At 43.6% G+C, this 18,527-nt stretch overlaps 1 protein-coding gene across 1 annotated transcript in view; it reads right to left on the bottom strand.

Annotated features, from left to right (window-relative positions):
- The window catches only part of LOC138567902 (transmembrane protein 272-like), a 66,882-nt gene extending 51,914 nt beyond the window's left edge, over nucleotides 1-14,968 (bottom strand). The window contains exon 1 of the mRNA XM_069646402.1: nucleotides 14,370-14,968. The gene's annotated coding sequence lies outside the window, so the exon portion shown is untranslated. The remainder of the gene's footprint in view (nucleotides 1-14,369) is intronic.
- Between the last annotated feature and the right edge of the window lie 3,559 nt (nucleotides 14,969-18,527).

Raw genomic sequence — 18,527 nt, 5'->3', positions numbered from 1 at the left:
GAGTAGCCCTGTTGGCAACCCACAAGTCAGCAGCCCTTGCTAACTTCTTTGGATCAATTTCCTTAAAGTCCGCCAAGTGCTGTCTCAGCTCAGGATGACATGCATCATAAATAGACTCCAACATAAACAGATTTTTCATACCTTCATAAGTGTTTACCCTGTAACCCTTAACCCATCCATCTATGTTTTTCAAACATTCAGTCACCCAGGTAGCCCAAGCATGCTTGTTGAGGGTCCTAAACCTCTTAAGATACTGTGAAGGGGTCTTCCCAAATCTAGCTATTAAAGCTAGCTTCACAGTTTCATACCCCTTTCTGTCTATATCCCCCAACTCCATTACCACATCAGTTGCAACAGGGGTTAGCCTAGAAAAAAACCAAGGAATCAACGGATTCCCTGTAATGTCTTGAATCCCATGGTTATATTCAAAAGCAGCTAACCAATCCAAAATATCAAGCTTAACCGCACACGTACTTACTGAATCTTTGGGCATGCAGGGTCTCTTAGGACTGGAAGACCTAGAGGACTCTGGGAGCGAACCAGTTTCAATAGACAACTTTTTCCATTTCTAGTGCACGATTCAATTCCGTTTCTCTGAGCCTAGCTCTTGATGTTTGTTATGAGTTTGAGCTTGGATTCTTTTAAACTCTAACTCAAGTCTCATTTTTTCTAAAGAGACAAATTCAGGACTTAATGTTGGACCTGGTGGGGTCCCTGAGGTCAGAGGTTGAGGCCTATGAGCAGGTAGAGGTAAAATGGGGCCTACATTTGAAGACTCTTCTTCCTTATCTAACTCATCCATAACATTTGAGTTACTCTCAGACACATCATCATCCTCATCAACATTGCCACATTTGCTGCAGGTGTGGGGGATTCAGACCCACTCCTCAGACTTTGGTATTCTAACAACTTTTCTATCAACTCAACCTTTTTGCCTTTTACAGTGAGATTCCTAGCTTTACACATATCTCTCAATTGATCAACAGTTAAAGTGACTAGGGTCTCCTGTCTGTAGATGTTCATATCAGTCATGATAAAAACAGTTGCTTTACTAGTGTTGCTTAGCCTTGGAAGGATTATTTGAACAAAGATAAAAGTTGCACTCTCAATGTAACAAGTATACTTTATCCCACTGCTGCCACCAGTGATAGGCATAATCACATGCAGTACCCTTTGGGACCACTACAAACAATTAGGACTACAAGTGTAAGCCCAATTTCACCTTTGGAACAAGCCTGTACTACACAGTAAAGTGGTAGCGATGGCTGAGCAGCCAGACTTATCTCAAGAGTTTAAGTGAGTAGTAGAACAAGTTACACAAAGGACCAACCAATACAGTGATTCAAATATACACTTACTCCAGGTTTCTTGGTAAAAGAATATACATTTATTTACAGAGTTAGTTAGAAAACATTACACTAGCACAAGCAGCTCAATATCACACACTAATAAACCACAAATATGCAACTGGCAAGTAAATGAACAAGTTTAGCTCCAAAATGAAGTGGGAGCAAAATGGCACGCCATATTGGAAAACATGGTTGACCTGATTTTTAGCTACTATTGGCGGTCGTGAAAAATCATGGTAGTTGATCTAAACCACTGCCACCAGCCATTTAAAGTAGGAAAAGGTAACATTTTACTGTTACATGAGGGTTTTGACTCAGGGGAAGCTGGGCAACCCCTCCAGCACTCTATAGGAAGATAGTGTGTGCTGGGTCAGTAAATTTAAAAAGACTAGTAAAGCCAATTTAACCTTACATGCTCTGAGAGACTGTAATCAGTCCCAGAGAAGGTATTTAAACCTTGGGGAGTCTGAAAGACACCCCTGTTCCACTGCAACAAAGGTGCTGTGTGACACAGAAAAAGATGATGCCACTGGAGTTGCTTTTAAAACTCCATAACCAAAGAACACAAAAGTAAAACACACACAAAATACATGAAAGAGTGGGAAAAAAGGCTCACACTCTTCCCAGGTAAAAAATAATCAAATCCTAGCACACAACAGATGCAAAATCAATAGCCAAATATTTAGTACACATCTTCTTTCCTTCCTCTCTGGGGGGATATGTGATGTCCTAAAGTCAGAAAATGCAACTCACTTTGTCAACAAATTAAAGAGATTACAGCCCTGCTAGGAATAAAAAAAAAAGCTCCATTTACCACCCTCAATGAAACAAAATTGTACAGTGTCCCAACGGCTTCTTGAAACAAAATCTGTCAAACTTATGTCATACGTTAGGGAAGAACTGGCTGCATGGTCTCTCTCTGGCTCTGTTCAGCCAGAGAAACCAGCCAGGTAAGGACCACCACTTGTCCATTCATGAGATAGTGATGATGAGAAGGTTGCACACACCATGTATACCTGCACGCAAAGAGCAGCTGAGATTTTAGGGGAGGAGTTTGAGGTGTATTTGAGGGAATTAACCAAATGTCTAAAAGTTCTTTGAACAGCTCGCTCCCAGGAGCGAAGAAACAGCTGCCACACCCATTGTCGACCCAACATTTCTACAGGTGCCTCAGCTATATCTAGGAGATTTCATCTACGTCCGTTCCTTTGTGAGGAAATGGAACGATGATCATTACCAGTGCCCATACAAGGTTATTTACTGATCCTGCCTGCAGTGAGAGTGAAGGAGTTGCAGTATTGGATTCACCTCTCTGATATGAGAAAAGCAACTGGCACAAATCACCTCCTGCAGGCCCTCAAAAAGGATGGCATTAAAAATGAATGTGGTTACTTTTATAGTGACATTCTTGCGACCACTGCGTCCCCATGGGCACCATGCCACTATGTTTTCTATTTAACCACAGCGTCCAGGATTCAAAGGTAATGTAATCTAGTTAGTATTATATGTAGGATGCTTCTGTCTCTGTCTCTCTTCTCCTTTCCTTTATCATAGGTAATTGTATATGGAGTGCGCATATAAAAGGGGGTCAGTAGTAATAAAAGATGATAGAGAATCATTAACATTATGTATAGGGATGGCAAGAAACAGAAAATGCAATAGAAAACAATCAGTATAAGAGGGTCATTTTAGATACAGCACCACCCGAGACAGACATGGGACAATCATATGAAGGAAGTGGGAAGGGCGAGGTCAAATGAGAGCTGCTCTATTTTCGTCCTTATACCCCATGCAACAGGAATGCCCAAACTGCTTATCCGGCAGTAAATGCTACCTCTAATTGCCCAATGTGTAGTGCACCTGGCCCTTTGTAGAGTATGAAGACTGTTCCAAGGACACACCACCCAAGCATTCATAATTGATAGAGATGAAAGCAAGTGTGCGAAGAACCAAGAGCAGGCGCATTGTCAATTAAGACCACAACTGAAATTGGAAGCTGTGCTGTTCAACGACAGATGGGTGAAAAGACTTGGGATCTGTACAGCGGGAGCTCTACTAAGAGTTCTCAGAGGATGTAGTGGCATGTGCAATGAGTAATGTGCTAACATTTGGAATACCTATGTTTCAAAACTCACATGGATTGAACTGAACGAGAAGCCTGTTAAAAGTGCAAATATTGGCACTCTTCTCTTTTTGCTTTGGGGGAAATGGCACTGTACTGGTGGGCACAAATGAAAGATGCAATAAGACCCTATTAATTCCTGATCTGACTAATGGTACATCTGCATAAATGGATATGCAATATGTGTGCGGACAATATGTACATCTCCACCTCCATCTATCCTGGAGAGGAATTTGTTCACTCGCCACTCTGCATTCGGCTGTCCTCATAGTGCCCGATTCACATTTGACTGTCATAAAGATGCCACCCCCAGTCGCAACTAAACCCCCTCCACATCAGCAAGCTCGCCGATCACTAAGATGTCATCAACAAAAGAGATCTAACTGTTCTGACAAGCGGAAAGAGATCCCAGAACAATTCTGTCTGTTCACAAAGACGGAATCCTTTTTTACCTCCCTCCTTGTGCCGGGCATTCAAACTACAGCAAATACAAACTGCCTGCAAATAAAAAGATGGGAGATGCTCCAGATAGCGAACCAGACAGAGCAGGGTCTTAATTCAATAAGAACAGAATTCGGGCTATCCTTATGACCCTCCAGAACTACTATGTTCTTGACTTTCTTATGGCAATGGAAGGTGTGTGTGCAAGAAGAGAAGATCCTCCTGCTGCACATACAAACCTCCCCCAATGACGATGTGGACAATGAATCTCCAACTCATGCCATAGGGCACTTCACAATTTGCGGGTTGGCATGGTAAAGAAAGCTGGAGTGAGTGTGGAAGACTGGATTGATTCAATGTTTTCATTGGCCCGTCTTGGTCAGGGATAACCATGAAGGTGCTGGTTCCCATTGTGGTTTTTTTTCGCGTCTTTTTTTGTTCGTGCCAAATAATGCTACCACATTGCTCCAAGACACTGCATAAAAGTGCAATGATGATCTCTGTGTCGAAAACAACAGGTAAGCTCCCCTCACAAAACACATGTACACACAAACTGAGAAGTGGAACGGAGACAGAACATAGGATGGTGAGAATAGACCAGCCAGTTGGTCCCTCTGGGACACCGTTTTATCCCCACCTGATCCAGAAAATTATGTGGAGTATTGGGTAGACTTGGCAGGAGATGGGGGATGCTGCTGTATAATGTGTACTTCAGAAGAAAATGCCCAAATGGGGGAAAGCTTATGTCACTTGCGCAAGGTGTGGGTACCCAAAGATGATGATTATAGAAGGAGGAAATCAGTAGGGTTAGTTAATGGAGCATTAAATAAAGGGGGGAATGGTAAGATAAGGATGCAAGCGCAACGCCCCTAGCAGGTGAAGAGATTAAGATTGACCAAGACATATTAGCAGGTGGCATAGTGTTAGCAGTTCTTTCGTTGGACACAGCAGAATGCCTTAGAAACACCATGTAGCTACACATGATCCTATTGATTTTGTGGTTCTATAGCATGCTTAATTAGTGGCGGCTAATAAGCTGGCGCCGCTTAAGTTCTCCCGAGCGCGTCATCCTTGGTTCTCAGAATAACTTGCAAGATCAGAACTTCGGCAAGCTGCACGGAAATGGCGTGTAACTTATAATATTAGTGTTAAACCTATTTATACTAATTTATCTAGGAAATATCATGAAAAAATTCAACAGGCTAAACAGAACTTCACCCAACTGCTCCAAGGAGCTTTTTTCTGTGGTCAAATCCTTCATGGCTCGCTTTCTTCCCAGGTACGCTGTGATGCTATAGCAATTTTTTCTGCACGGAAATTGAGGTTATACGCTATCGCATTTTGCTTGACCAGACCACTACTGTGCAAACAGTTGGCCAATTGAGGCAACCTTTCCGCTGCCAGCTGGTCTGACTTTCCTATCTTTGCTCATGATATGGTCCTCCGAGCCGCTGAAGTCAGCAGCTCCCTCCGAACCAGCTCCACTCAAGGTCCTCAAGGACCTTTATACAGAGCTAATGCCGCTGTTTACTCTAGCAGTGAACTCTTCTTGTCAATTGGGCCATATTCCTGAGATGCTCAAGCAGGCCATTGTGATCCCTTTGATAAAAAAAGCCATTGCTGCTGGACGAAACTGACGTATGCAATTTCCACCCTATTTCTTTATTTCTGTGTTTTATGAAACTTCTTGAAGATTTTGTGTCTCCTCTTCTTTCTTGAGTCTTCTTCTCTGTTGGACCCCTTTCTGTCAGGTTTTAGGCCTGGCAGAGGCACCGAGAGCATGTTGGTTTCGGTAGTGGACGATCTAGCAAGGCTGGTCGATGGAGGCAGTGTCATGGTCCTGATATTGTTAGATCTGTCAGTCGCCTTTGACACCATGGACCATTCTATTCTCCTCGAACGCCTTGCTTCTGCTGGCCTATCTGGTAGCAGGTTTTCCTAGTTGACCTCCTTTTTGACGAGCAGGGCCAATAATTATCTCTGTCTCCTTTTCTGTCTTCTGCTGTCTCTCTTTCTTGTGGTGTTCCTGAGGGTTCGGCCTTGTCCCCTATGTTATTCAACATCTTTGTTCGGCCCCTTGTTGAGCTCAACCACTCTCACGGCTTCAGGTCCTACTCATACGCAGATGAAACACAGATCCTGATGTAATTAGATCTCGACCGGGCTGAGGTGTTGGCTCGTCTGTGTGACTGCCTCGCTGCCATGAGAGATTGGATGAGCAGCAGTTGACTGAATCTTAAAACAGGGGTCCTAGTGGTGGGTGCTTCTTCTCCTACCTTGGGCTCTAAGTTCTGGTATTCTTCTTTCTGGTCTTCCTCACTTGGTGCTCCACCTGTTCAAGTGACGGTTGTTAAAAATCTGGGGGTGTACTTATCCTCCTCTCTCCATTTTTCTGCAGGTTAGTGCAGTGTGCAAATCTGGTCACTTCGTATTGAAAGTGCTCCATAGAATTTTGCCATTTTTACCCACCCGCCTTCACCCTGTAGTTGTCTCTTCTCTTGTAAATAGTCAGCTAGACTACTGCATTGACTTTTATCTAGCCCAATCTAAAGGCCTCATTAATCGCCTTCAGTTACTTCTGAACCTGGCTGCTCGAGTAGCTATGGCTACCCATATGGCTCTTACATCAGGCCAGTCTCAAGATCACTTCACTGGCTTCCTGTAGAGAAGAGAATATCTTTTAAATCTTTATAATTGTACATTGGGCAAATTATAAAGATCGGGGCTGTCTTTCCCCAAGATAAGTTTGTTAGTTTTATCCCTGGTAGGGCTCTCCGATCTGGGAACAACTGCTTGGTCACAGTTAATTTCGTCAGAGCAGGGTAGGCAGAAGGGCCTTCTCTGTGGTGGCTGGCAAGCTGTGGAACTCCCTTCCTGCTAGCTTGAGACGTATTAGTGACCATTTTCATCGCCTTCTTAAGACCATTCTTTTCTAAACTCGATCTGTTGTTGCTTTGTTAGGCTGCATCTTCGCGCCAAGATGCCCCTGGTGAACATGCGTGCTCCAAATATGCCTAACATAACAGAATAAACAACAAATGTATTTATGTTGTGGCTGCCAATGTTAATGATAGGGTGATGTAACTTGTATTTAGTGGTAGTGTACGATGTAGTGTTCTCAGAGATGTGCTTCTAGGTAGCTAATCGAGGTAGACAAGCAAGATGGAGTAAGGAAAGTGTTGGGACGCAGATGAGGTTTGTGGGCTTGGGTAGCAAGAGGTGCACCATGTTGGAATTGAAGGCATGTTACAGGGTATGATCACAAAAGGATGCACACTAGGCCTCGCGTAGAGCTACGGCTCTGTTTAGTTGATTCAGAGAGGAGTCTCCCTTCCATCCGCCCGAGAGTAGCTATGCTGGCACGTTCACAGGCAGCTGAGCTGTGGCGATTACAGTTAATTGGGTCTAGCTGCAGAGCTCAGCGGCACTGTGAAGGGAATATTGGGTCGAGTGGAGGAAGGGCTAGGAGGCGTCTTTGAAGGTTACATTCATGTGAATAGGGAATGGGGTTTTGTGAGGCCAAGAGACCTGATGATGATTTAGAGCACTACTGCCCTGACCCGAAGGGTGGTCATCCTATTTGAATTGCACTTAAGGGGATTAATAAATATACGAAATTCAAACAGAAGAGTGGTGCCTCAATAGTGTTATCCCTGGGTACCTGGGTTCTCAGAGATAAGGGAGGGGACGTACTAGGGCTTTACTGTGATTTTGGACGAGAGGAGCAGAGGTGATGCGAGTAATTATGGCAACAATGTACCTGGTAAACAATCAACTCTTGAGTTTCATAGTAACGATGTAGTAAGTCAAGTGTTTTGGGGAATGTGTTTTAGATCATGTGGAACCAATTGGGACTATAGCAGATACTTAGACTTGTTTATAGATGCTAGTCAATGGGGTGTGCAGGATTATGGTGTACTCATTATTATGCATCATTTTGTTAAGTTGTGGTTTTCTGCTACAGTAATATGTAACTTATTTGGGTGCGGCGTGCTCTGTGTTAGTTTGGTTCTACGGGAGCGTCTGCTACTTTTGCATGTAACAAACATTTGTTTTCCTTGCAAACTGTGTCTTGATTATTTGGCCTACTTGGAATTGTTTTTATCGTTGGGGTTTTGGCCCATTCACCCTACCTAAGGTATAAGTTACAAGTTCACAATAATACACAAACCAGGCAAATATGCCAACCCGGCTCATTTCTTGTCAATCCAGTCCAAGGAAACCATCAACTGCAGCAACTACGTTATACAGCAAGCCAAACCTCAACTTACATCACTGTCTGAAATTGAACATCACACCCAACAAAATCCTGTTCTGAACATCATCAGAAGATGCATTGACGCAGGAAAATTGAAGCATCTTAAAGGAATGGCTGAAGATGACTGCTTACGCAATTTAGCATTAGTGAAGCCAGAACTCTCCGTAGTTTTGTCTAACTTCATCATAAAAACTGAACGCATTGTCATACCAGCATCCCTGTAAAGTAAAGTAATTGACGTTGTACATGAAGGACTTTGAGGCATTGTGTACACCAAACAGATGCTAAGCCAAATAGTGTGGCTTCCTAGAATGGACAAAATTAATTGAAACTTGTCATCAATGTGCAACATCTGTCAAGTCTCACACTCAGCCAGAACCATGATACAGTTGACAGGAGGTATCTGGGAAGAAGTAGCTATTGCTTTCTTTGGTCCCACACCAGGATGTACATATTAACTGGTAATCATGGACGAATATTGCAGACACCCAGAACTTCGTTTACTGCCATCCATCTATCCCTGCCCCAGTGGTAATTCCAACAGTGGATAAAATATTCACAGCATAGGGCATGTCCAAAATAGTAAAATCAGACAAGGCCCCTCAATCCGCCCATTCACGAGCAAGGATTTTGCAACTACATGGGGTGCCGACATTGCAGAATTCCTTCCTTATGGCACAGTAGAGAGATTCATGAGGATCATCAAGAAATCCCTACATATTGCACATTTGACCAAGAAATCATTTGAACAAGTGATATATCATCTACTCAGGGACTACTGTAATAGGCCTCACAGTACGAAACACGTAAGCCCCTCTTCACTCATGTTTAGGCAACACAGTCTCCCAGGATGACCTCATTTGAGAAGTAAACATGAAACAGCTCCAGGGGATCATCAAATTAGAGAAACAGAGAACTTGGCCAAAGCAGCCATGAAACAGCGCATTGATACTCAGCAGAATGCAAGAGACTCGACTTTAAAAATTGGGGCAGGGTAATACCATGTCAAGCTTTCACGAACAAGACCACAACTCAGTGTCGACCAGAAACTATGACAATTGTAGTAAAAAGGTTACTCTGGGTACAGGGAGCCATCTGAGGTTTAACTCAAATCTGAAGTCCTATTTCAACCTGATGTACATGTTTCCACATTAGATCGTCCGTCATCAGAGCTCAGACAGAAACTAACAATGAGAAGACCTATCAGATGGGTGTAAGAAAGGAATTCCTAGACGTAAAATTACAGTCCGGGGAAGATGTCTTATATTCAGGCCACATTGTTATGTCTGAGGTTCAACTGTTGAGGGTGGACAAGGGTAGTGACAGCAAGGGAAGGGAGAAAGTAAGGGCAGCGAGAAGTATAAAATAAAGGAGTTTAAGATGCAAAGCTGACATTATAGAAAGTGGTACTTTACAATACTCACTGAAAGACAGTGCATATTAATGATAACAATATCAGGTTTTATGTACCGCTTCAGTCCAGATTCCTCCTCCTTCTAAGCACTGTAGCAATAAATAAGAAATAAATATCCAATCTAATGGCGCTAAATTTACCAACCTCAGAAGGATGAAGTAATGAGTACAGGATTCAAACCTGGTGGGATGTGAGGAGCAAATAGGGGGGCCTAGAGGAGAGTGAGGGATGGTTTGAATAGGTGGGCCTAGAGGAGAGTGAGGGATGGTGTGCATGGGGGGGCCTAGAGGTGAGTGAGGGATGGTGTGCATAGGGGAGGCCTAGAGGTGAGTGAGGGATGGTGTGCATAGGGGGGGACTAGAGGAGAGTGAGGGCTGGTGTGCACAGAATAGTCTGCCTAAATCTCTTTGGTGAAAAATACTGTTATTTATTATCCAGTACTGGACAGTGGGGTAAGGCATGGATAGACATAAGAATTTGTTGAGTAAGCGCTAAAAGCAGTTCCTAGGTATCCAGCAACACCAGAGAGCAGGACTTTTCTGACTCTTTGTTTTCGGAAATAGGCGGTGGTGAAATTAAAGGTCAGAAACAAGGAAAGAGAATGTTTACAAGAATGAGGATGAGCATGTCTACCACATTATCTGAGAGTGCCACCACTGACTTGAAGCCACAGAAACAAGCAATCCTCGAGCATAGGCGTTCCTATACTGGCTGCATGGTGCTAGGAATTCATCTCCCTTTTGACAGAACAGTGTACTTGTGCTAAATCGGGCCACATGGCCGTCGCCTCACATATCACTCTGCCCACCCTCCCCTTGCATCATGATCACAGACCCGTTGCTCTTTTGCTTTGGAGATCACAGAGGAAGCATGCCTTCCTGCTTCAGCCCCATGTCCCAACTTTAGCAGGCCTCCATGCACAGATGCCTGGCTTGCCTGCTGCCTTTCATTTACATACAGGGAAAATCAAGGTACAATCATACTCCTTTTGCTTAACATGTTTTTTGTAATGCATTATATTTTGTCAGATTGGTTTATTGTGTGATTTGTGTACATTTACTGTCATTTCCAAAAAGCAACATATTATTTAGCCCTTGGAAGTCAAACATTAACATACATAACTACCAACTAGAGCTTATCATATTTTGTCAAAAGCCTAAACTCCAGGCAGGGATCAAAGTCTTGGCTTCCCAACTTAACCAAAGTGAGTGATCCGGGGGAATCATTTAATCACACTCTTATTTGACAATATTTGACGTATAGAGAAGTGATTCCGTTCAGAGTGTACACTTTTGTGTTGAACTGGCAAAGCCAAAGATTATGGCTTGCGAAAAGTAAAAATGTTTTCTTTGTTGGAGCCTACTCACCATACAAAGAAATATTAGTTGTTTCCAAATGTGTGGGTCACCCCGAATATCTTGGTTACAGTTGCTGTTACCAGTAGAACATATATAATAAGCTTGAAATGTGGCTACTGCCTCTAGTTATACTTTCAATTCAGAGCGAAAAGATCGAAAAAAAATACACAAGCAATAGAAACTTTTTCTAATACAAGACCTAGGAATGTGTGAATTGGACCAACTTTGTTAAAGGGACCTTATGGTTAAGTTGCACTAATAAAAACATATGAAATTAAATGAAAAAACTTGTAAAAAATGTGTTATAGTTACAAGTAAAACAGAAAAACCACAGAAATTCGCCAGTTATGGTAAGCTAAGCAACTATAACTCGTGCCACCACCATGCACTGCTAAGACTAACATCCAGGACATCAAAGATGACCCGGCCCAGTCTGGCTTTCGCCCCGGCAGGGGGACAGAAAGTGTTCTTGTCTCCGTTCAGGATGACATGGCCAGGCTGGTTGACAAGGGGGGTGTCGATGCCCTGATTCTTTTAGATCTTTCAGCTGCATTCGACACTGTGGATCATGCCACTCTACTCACCCGCCTGGGTCAGTTTGATGTCTCGGGTCAGGTATCGGCCTGGTTTAGCTCCTTTTTGGCAGACAAATCCCAAACTCTCTCTCTTCCACCTTTTCTTTCTAAATCTTCACATCTTACCTGTGGTGTCACTCAGGGTTCTGCTCTGACCCCCATTCTCTTCAACATCTATATCTTTCTGCTGGTAGTCCTCATCTGTTCCTACGGCATCAGGTGCTACTCGTACGCTGACGATACCCAGCTGTTCATCCGTTTAGGTCTGTATTAGGCTGAGGTTTCAGCATGCTTGGACAAGTGCCTGACTTCCGTGGGGCAATGGTGGGGCAAAACCGGCTGAAATTGAAGGGGACACAACTGGAGGTTCTGGTGGTGGGCTCCCCTCCCAACCCTGCGGATCTTTTCCTTTTGGCCCTCTTTGGGTCCACTCCCGGCTCCCTCTATGAAGGTAAAAAATCTTGGAGTGACAGATGTCAGCCAATCTTTCTCTGGAGCCCAAGTCGCCCCGGTATGCCAGCAGGGGCACTTCCAGTTAAAAATTCTTAGGAAAGTGCTCCACTTGATTACACCTATATTACGTCCTCCAGTAGTAGCAGCCATGATCCTGAGCAGGCTGGATTATTGAAACTCCCTGTCCCTGTCACAGCCCAAGGGGCGGATTGGTAGGTTACAGCGCCTCCAGTATTCGGCAGCCAGACTGCCAACAGGCACCCCGTATGGGTCCCATATATCTCCTGTACTTCGCTCCCTCCACTGGCTTCCAGTGGCACAGCATATTCAGTTCAAGGCACTCTGCATTGTGCACCGGGCCCTGCATGGCCAAGGGCAGAATATCTTTGTGTCAAATTTGAGCACTACTGTCCGGATCGCCCGCTACGCTATGCATCGGCAGGCATGCTTTGCGTGCCCTTCTACCTCTGCTCTTGGCTTGGAGGGTGGGCCTTTTCTATCACAGCGGCACAACTATGGAATAGTCTTCCTCTTGCAATTAAATCGCTGTCTAATCATCTAACCTTATGGAAGGCCCTTAAAACCTAACTTTTTTAATGTGCTGCTTTTTCTGGCTTCTCTGCCTTCCTGCTTGAGTAGCTTTTCCCCTCCTCAGCGCCACTATGCCCTCAGGCGAACACTTGCTCTAAATATCTCTAACATAACATAACACTCTCCCTTCCAAAAGGTATTTGTTACCACATCCAGGCGCACAACACCACTGAGCTAAACGGGATTCAGCCCCCCACACCCTGAAATGTGACTTGAGGGTCAGAGCTTCAGCACATAGCTTTTTGTTAGGGGAGAGAAGCCTTTCCTGAAACTGGCTGCTTGAAAGTGTTACTGTTCGTACACAAAAATGTCTTTGCACAAACCGAGCAAAACAAAGCTGATAGTTCCAAGAAAGGCTTACCTCACCTCTCTGCCTAACCAAAATCAAATCCACACACCAACCCCCTCCCCACGAATGCGAGCAAACATTTAACCAGGGATGTCATTTCACCATAATGCCAGGGGTAGCGGAAGTGAAATCAGATGACCCTTGACCTCTGACGTAACAGGAAGTGATATCATTTGACCCCACACGAAGTGACATCACGGGAAGCGATGGAACACAACCTTTACCACTTGACAAAACAGGAAGTAGCATTACACAGCATTGTTAATAGGTACACTACGAAAAATATGGTTACGAGATCACTGTGAAGTAATATACATTTCATACAAGAATGGATCACCATTATATATTAATATCAGTGCTATAGTTAATATCAGTGTGTATAGGCCCATATTAGCAAATTACTGTGAATGCAAGCAGACGCGTTATTATATAGCACTCACGCTTAAGCGCTTCATATAGAACAAATATATATACACAATATCACCCAACCTGTGTTGGTACTCATTTATCAACCTCAACAGGATGAAAGGCTGATTTGACCTTGCCGGGAGTCGAACCTGCAACCTACTGATCACACACACAATGCAGCAGCGAGCGCACAACCCACTGAGCTATCTCACCGGGTATAGCTATCAGAGATCCAGCCACTCCAGAAACAAAGAGCCATATGCTGCTGGCCACAGCGCAGACGCCACAATTTAGAAAGAAAAAAATAAGATATTTTTCTTCCAGGGGTTGCAATGGAGATCTGAGGGGTCGCAGGTGCGACCCCGTCTGACCCCTAAATGACATCCTTGATAGAACAAGGTTATGTATTATTTTGCATCCGAGTGGAAGGGGCTGAGGTGCAGACTTGGTTTGTTGTCAGGCAGAGAGGCCTGAACTAGCAGTGTTAGAGGGTGTTGCATGTTAGCACATTATGGGCCTAATTCACAGAAGCGTTTTACAATAGCAAAACCCCATTGGAAAATGCCCTGTGAATAAGGGCCTATGTATGTATGCATGTGCGCAAGGAGTGTGTATGATATGCACGTGTGAATGAATTAGTGTGTGCTGTAAGCAGAATGGGGTGTTTAAATTAGTGTGTGGGTGTGTAACTGTGTGTGTACTTTTAGGTGCAATGCTGGGCTGCTACTATTTAATACTCAGGTCCACTCCAGACAGCCCTTGGGGTAGAACAAAGGGGGTGGAGTCTCCAGTGTGCCCCACTTGTACTTCCCCCCCCCCCCCCCCCAATGTAGGTTTCGTGGTGCTCCTCCCACATCACATTCATCCACTACCTCAAACACACAACCCCCAAGCATGGTCGTAATTTTAGGGGTGTGGGGGACAAGACTGTTTATCCCCACAACTTTCGTGGCACACCATTTTGTCCCCCTCATTTGGCAGGGATCCCTTTCCTTTAGATGTTATGTCACCCCAAAATTTTCAGCAAAGTTACTCTACTGCCCCCAAGTACCTGCTTGAGGTAGCGTTCCGTGTGAAGTTGCTGGGTGCTCGTTCCAGCAAAACTCTCGACGGAGTCCTGCTCTTCGTCTTCGTATTGCTTGGTGCTTGGTGCTTGTTTCTCGGTGTGCAACCACGAGGGGGGGGCGTGGTCCCGTGTATCCAACACTGATAGTGGCGATAGGTCTGAGCCCCCAGGCGTGTCCTTAAGTACGAGAGCCGAGAAGAGAGACCTTAGACGTGTAACATTGGTGAGCGCCTGGTCCTGCGCGTGCACACTTGTTGCGTCTGTTGTAATGGGTCTGTGTCGTGAGGTGACATCCGAAATCAGCCTATGTCGAAACCCGTCAATAAGCCCCGGTTCCGTGCAGCACTATCGCACTTCCTTTGTGGGTTTGTCGCTTCCTCGTCCGTCGGAGGCCGCTGTGGAAAGTGCACGGTCCTCCTTCACTCACGGGAGGGGCCGGGCCCTCCCTCTGCTGTGGGTAAACAAGCGCTGAGAAAGGGAAACTAACGGGTCGCTGCCAACAGCATTCCCCGGTTGCGATGTAGTCGAGCTCCCAAGGACTGGCACTAAAAACAGACAGCCTCGCCCAAGGCTCACCAGGTGACTCGGCGGTTTCAATTGGGATGGAATAGACGTTTTTAGGGCTCTAATTTTTTCTTTTTTTAAAATGTGGAATTACAAAAAGAAAGTTAAGACACTAAGACTGCACCCCAACATTTGGCTGCAGAACTCTGCCACCCTCATTCCCCAATGTTGTCCTAGGGGCCCTCCTGCCAAATCTCACCGACCACCTGTGCACAGCTGCTTCTTGCCTTCCTCTCCCTCAGTAAGAAGTGGTGAAAGCATGTTTGGGGGCATCCCCTACTCTGAAGGCACTTAGGCGCTCAAAACACACTCTCAAGGTACTTTGCAGTCCAAAACCACCCCCACCTGCCAGGCACATGTGCCAGGGCCTTTCAACTTTCTCATTTGAAAAGGTAAACTGGCATTGGGGGGGGGGCATTTTCCTCGGAGAAAAGAAGCTTAATATAGTTTTATAAATTGTCATTTAGACTTTCCGCTCCCTGCTTTATTATTTTTTTTATTGTGTTTTGGGTTTTAAACTAAACCTTTCACAATTAAAACATATATATATATATATATATATATATATATATGTATATATATATATATATACACAAAGTAAATTCTTTAAATAAGAAAAATACAAGTAAATTCATAAAAATTACACCGGCAATAACATCCTTAATACAAACACTATATGTACAATTGTGAAGGGGGAACACCCTCATCAATTCTCTAGAATGTGTCCAACAAAAAAACATACAGGGCTGTAAGGGTTTATTGAGAGACCATCCTCAACACAGGGAGTTCCTTTCCTCCCCAAACTAGGTGTCACACGATAAACTGTTTAATTTTAGCTCTTTTATCCCGACCTATCTCCAATTCATCGAATACCCCTTGGATCTCTCCCCTGAGATACCAATGAGCCAAGAACCAGGCCGGTGTACAGGAAATATAGTTATATTTATTCGAATGAGATGTTAAAAGAACTCACACTAAAACGTCAAACACCACTTTATCCATGGCACAACAAAATAAACTTTTCTCAACATAAATATATTGCACAAGTGGGTAGAAAAGAACACAAACCACAATTCTTTACTTTCTACAAATTTCACTTCAAGAATGATTAAACTGATCACTAAACAACTACGTATGCAATGCAACTTAAATTTTCCTGCGCGCTTTAATGGCTAGCAGTTTAGTTTTACAAATGTGTGCAAATGGATATGGCAATTGTTTTTTCAGCCACACGTTCGCTTTAAAATAAACCCAGGGTGATTTAGCAGTTGGTTTTTCAGACCCCCCCTACTTAAGTCTGTGTTGGGAAGTCTGACAGAAAAATTTGAATGATTTGTGAATTTTGTATTTCAGACCCCCTCCAGTTAAAGGCCTGTGTTGGGGAAGCAGGATAGCAAAAATAAGGGTAATTGGAGAATTTTGGATTTCAGACCCCCTCCACTTAAAGGCCTGTGTGAGAAAAGCAGAATAGAAAGATTAGCCAATTAAATCACAGTCTATAGTTTTGGCACACACAGGGAATGAGCTTTGTTAATTAAAGATTTTTTAACAAATTAGATCTTGGTGATTCTTTTAGTTAAATTGGCTAAGGATCTACACAGTTCCCACCTGCTATATAGGGACAGGATTTAAGGCCAGCAGACAGCCCCCCCCCCTGCCTTTTTGGTTGCAATGGGTTCACTTCTACTTATATAGAAAACCTCTGATTAAAGTTCAGGAAAGCCAGCTGCATGTCAGGTCCCTCTGGAAGTACAGTGCAGGGGTCTGGTCACTCCACTCTCAAGGATGGTCCCCAGCTCTTCTCCATGAAGTCCAGTCAGACTATTTAGGCCTCCCTAGAAATAGACAGCTCCACCAAGATGCAAGCTCCTTTGGTGAGTCCTTGCGGCTGTCAGAAGGTAGATTTCAGTAGCTCTCTTGCTTCCTCCTAGTGCATTCACTTAATATAGCAGGGATGACACCATCATGTTTACAATCTTGGGGAGTATCCTGCAAGAGTTCTCGCCAATAGGATTGGACCGCTACCCTTCTCTCTCCTCCCAAATCCATCCCCTCTCTAAGGATTGGTTTAGGTGTCTGGTGCAGACATATGGTAGCTTCCATTTGCAATTCCCATTTGTTTGCATGTCAACTGTTTGGCAAAAACTAGTTATGTGTCAAAAAATGTGTGATGTACTAGTAACTGCCATAATATATTTAAATTAGCTTATTGTATAATAGTTCCAAAATAAACGGAACTATTTTAAGTTGTACACATATTCTTTTAAATGACGGAAATGTATTATTTGAGCTATTTAAGTTTATATGTGTAATTTGTGTTTTAGTAACTGTAAATATTATAAAAGTTAAGTTTATTTTGAACTATTAAACAATAAGGTTATTTATTTAATATATTTATTTTCCGATTCAGCTACTCCGGGGGAAGTTAATAAAACAACAGCCAAGTCCTCACCATGTTGAATGGCGGTTAGGCAATTTCCCGCCTTTTTTTACAAAAAGCATAATCGTTAGGAACATGCAATGTATTCACCACATAACTCATTTTACCCTCCACCAGCACGCCAACTCTCACATTCTGGACATGTTAAAAACAGCCAGAAACCCATTTTAGATGGCTATTACAGTTCCCTGAGACACAAGTGGATGAACTTTATATCACCAAAATCACCTGGAAATTAGCTACAAAATGAAACGTACATGTGATCAGTGTGACTTGTGGTTGCTGAGAAAAAGGCTGAATTTATAATAGTCTTTTTAAACAAAGAGCATCTTCATATGTGCAAATATGAGCTTCCCTTACTCCAAGAAATGTGTCTCTCTCTGCCAGTGTTTTTGTTAGTCTCTTTGAAGTTGGCAGCCTGAAGTTATACATTCCTGGCATGCACCAGCTAGAGCATTTGACCTGCTCATAACTGCCCTTTCAAAGACACCAAGTAAGTTGCCTGAAGTTATAAATACCAGGCATGTACCAGCTAGAGCATTTGGCCTGCTCAGAACTGCCCTTTCAAAGACACCAAGTATAGGGGAAGTATGTTTTCAACACCTCTTAGCTGCCACACATTATTGCAGTTGTAAATTGGTGGGGGTGTGTGTAAAAGCCAGGCTTGCAGTGGGAGAGTTCTTTGTGAAGTTTTGCCGATCAACCAGTTTTTCTTTTCCCTTGTTGCTGGTATTTTCCATGTGAAGCATAATATACATTACATCTTGTTTACGCGCACCATGTCTTTTCCATGACATCTTTATGTTGGCAGGGGAACCTTTTTCTCTTGTCTTGCTTTAAGCTGCAAACACACATGCAAAGCTATTTTAGTGTCCGTGTTTACAAATCATGTTGTTCATGTGAAAGGGACCTTTGAATTTCTTCTGGCTTTGTGAATTGAAATGCTGCTTTTCCTTTGGCAATGACAGGTAGGTCTTTTTCACATGGCCCTTCCTTTCTGTTGGTTTGGGGACCTTTGCGTACACTCCACATGCCCCCCCTTTCTTCCAAAATTCTTTTGTGGGGAAGAGCAGGGCAGTGTGAGGGTTTCATCCCACCCCTTTTCTTTTTCATTTGTTTTCGTTGGATCCTGTCCGGCT

The sequence above is a fragment of the Ambystoma mexicanum genome, chromosome 1p, assembly GCF_040938575.1.
Source record: "Ambystoma mexicanum isolate Mex_15411 chromosome 1p, UKY_AmexF1_1, whole genome shotgun sequence".
Taxonomy (NCBI): Eukaryota; Metazoa; Chordata; class Amphibia; order Caudata; family Ambystomatidae; genus Ambystoma; species Ambystoma mexicanum.
Note: the sequence above shows the minus strand (reverse complement) of the source record. Positions and strands in the feature narration are given on the sequence as shown.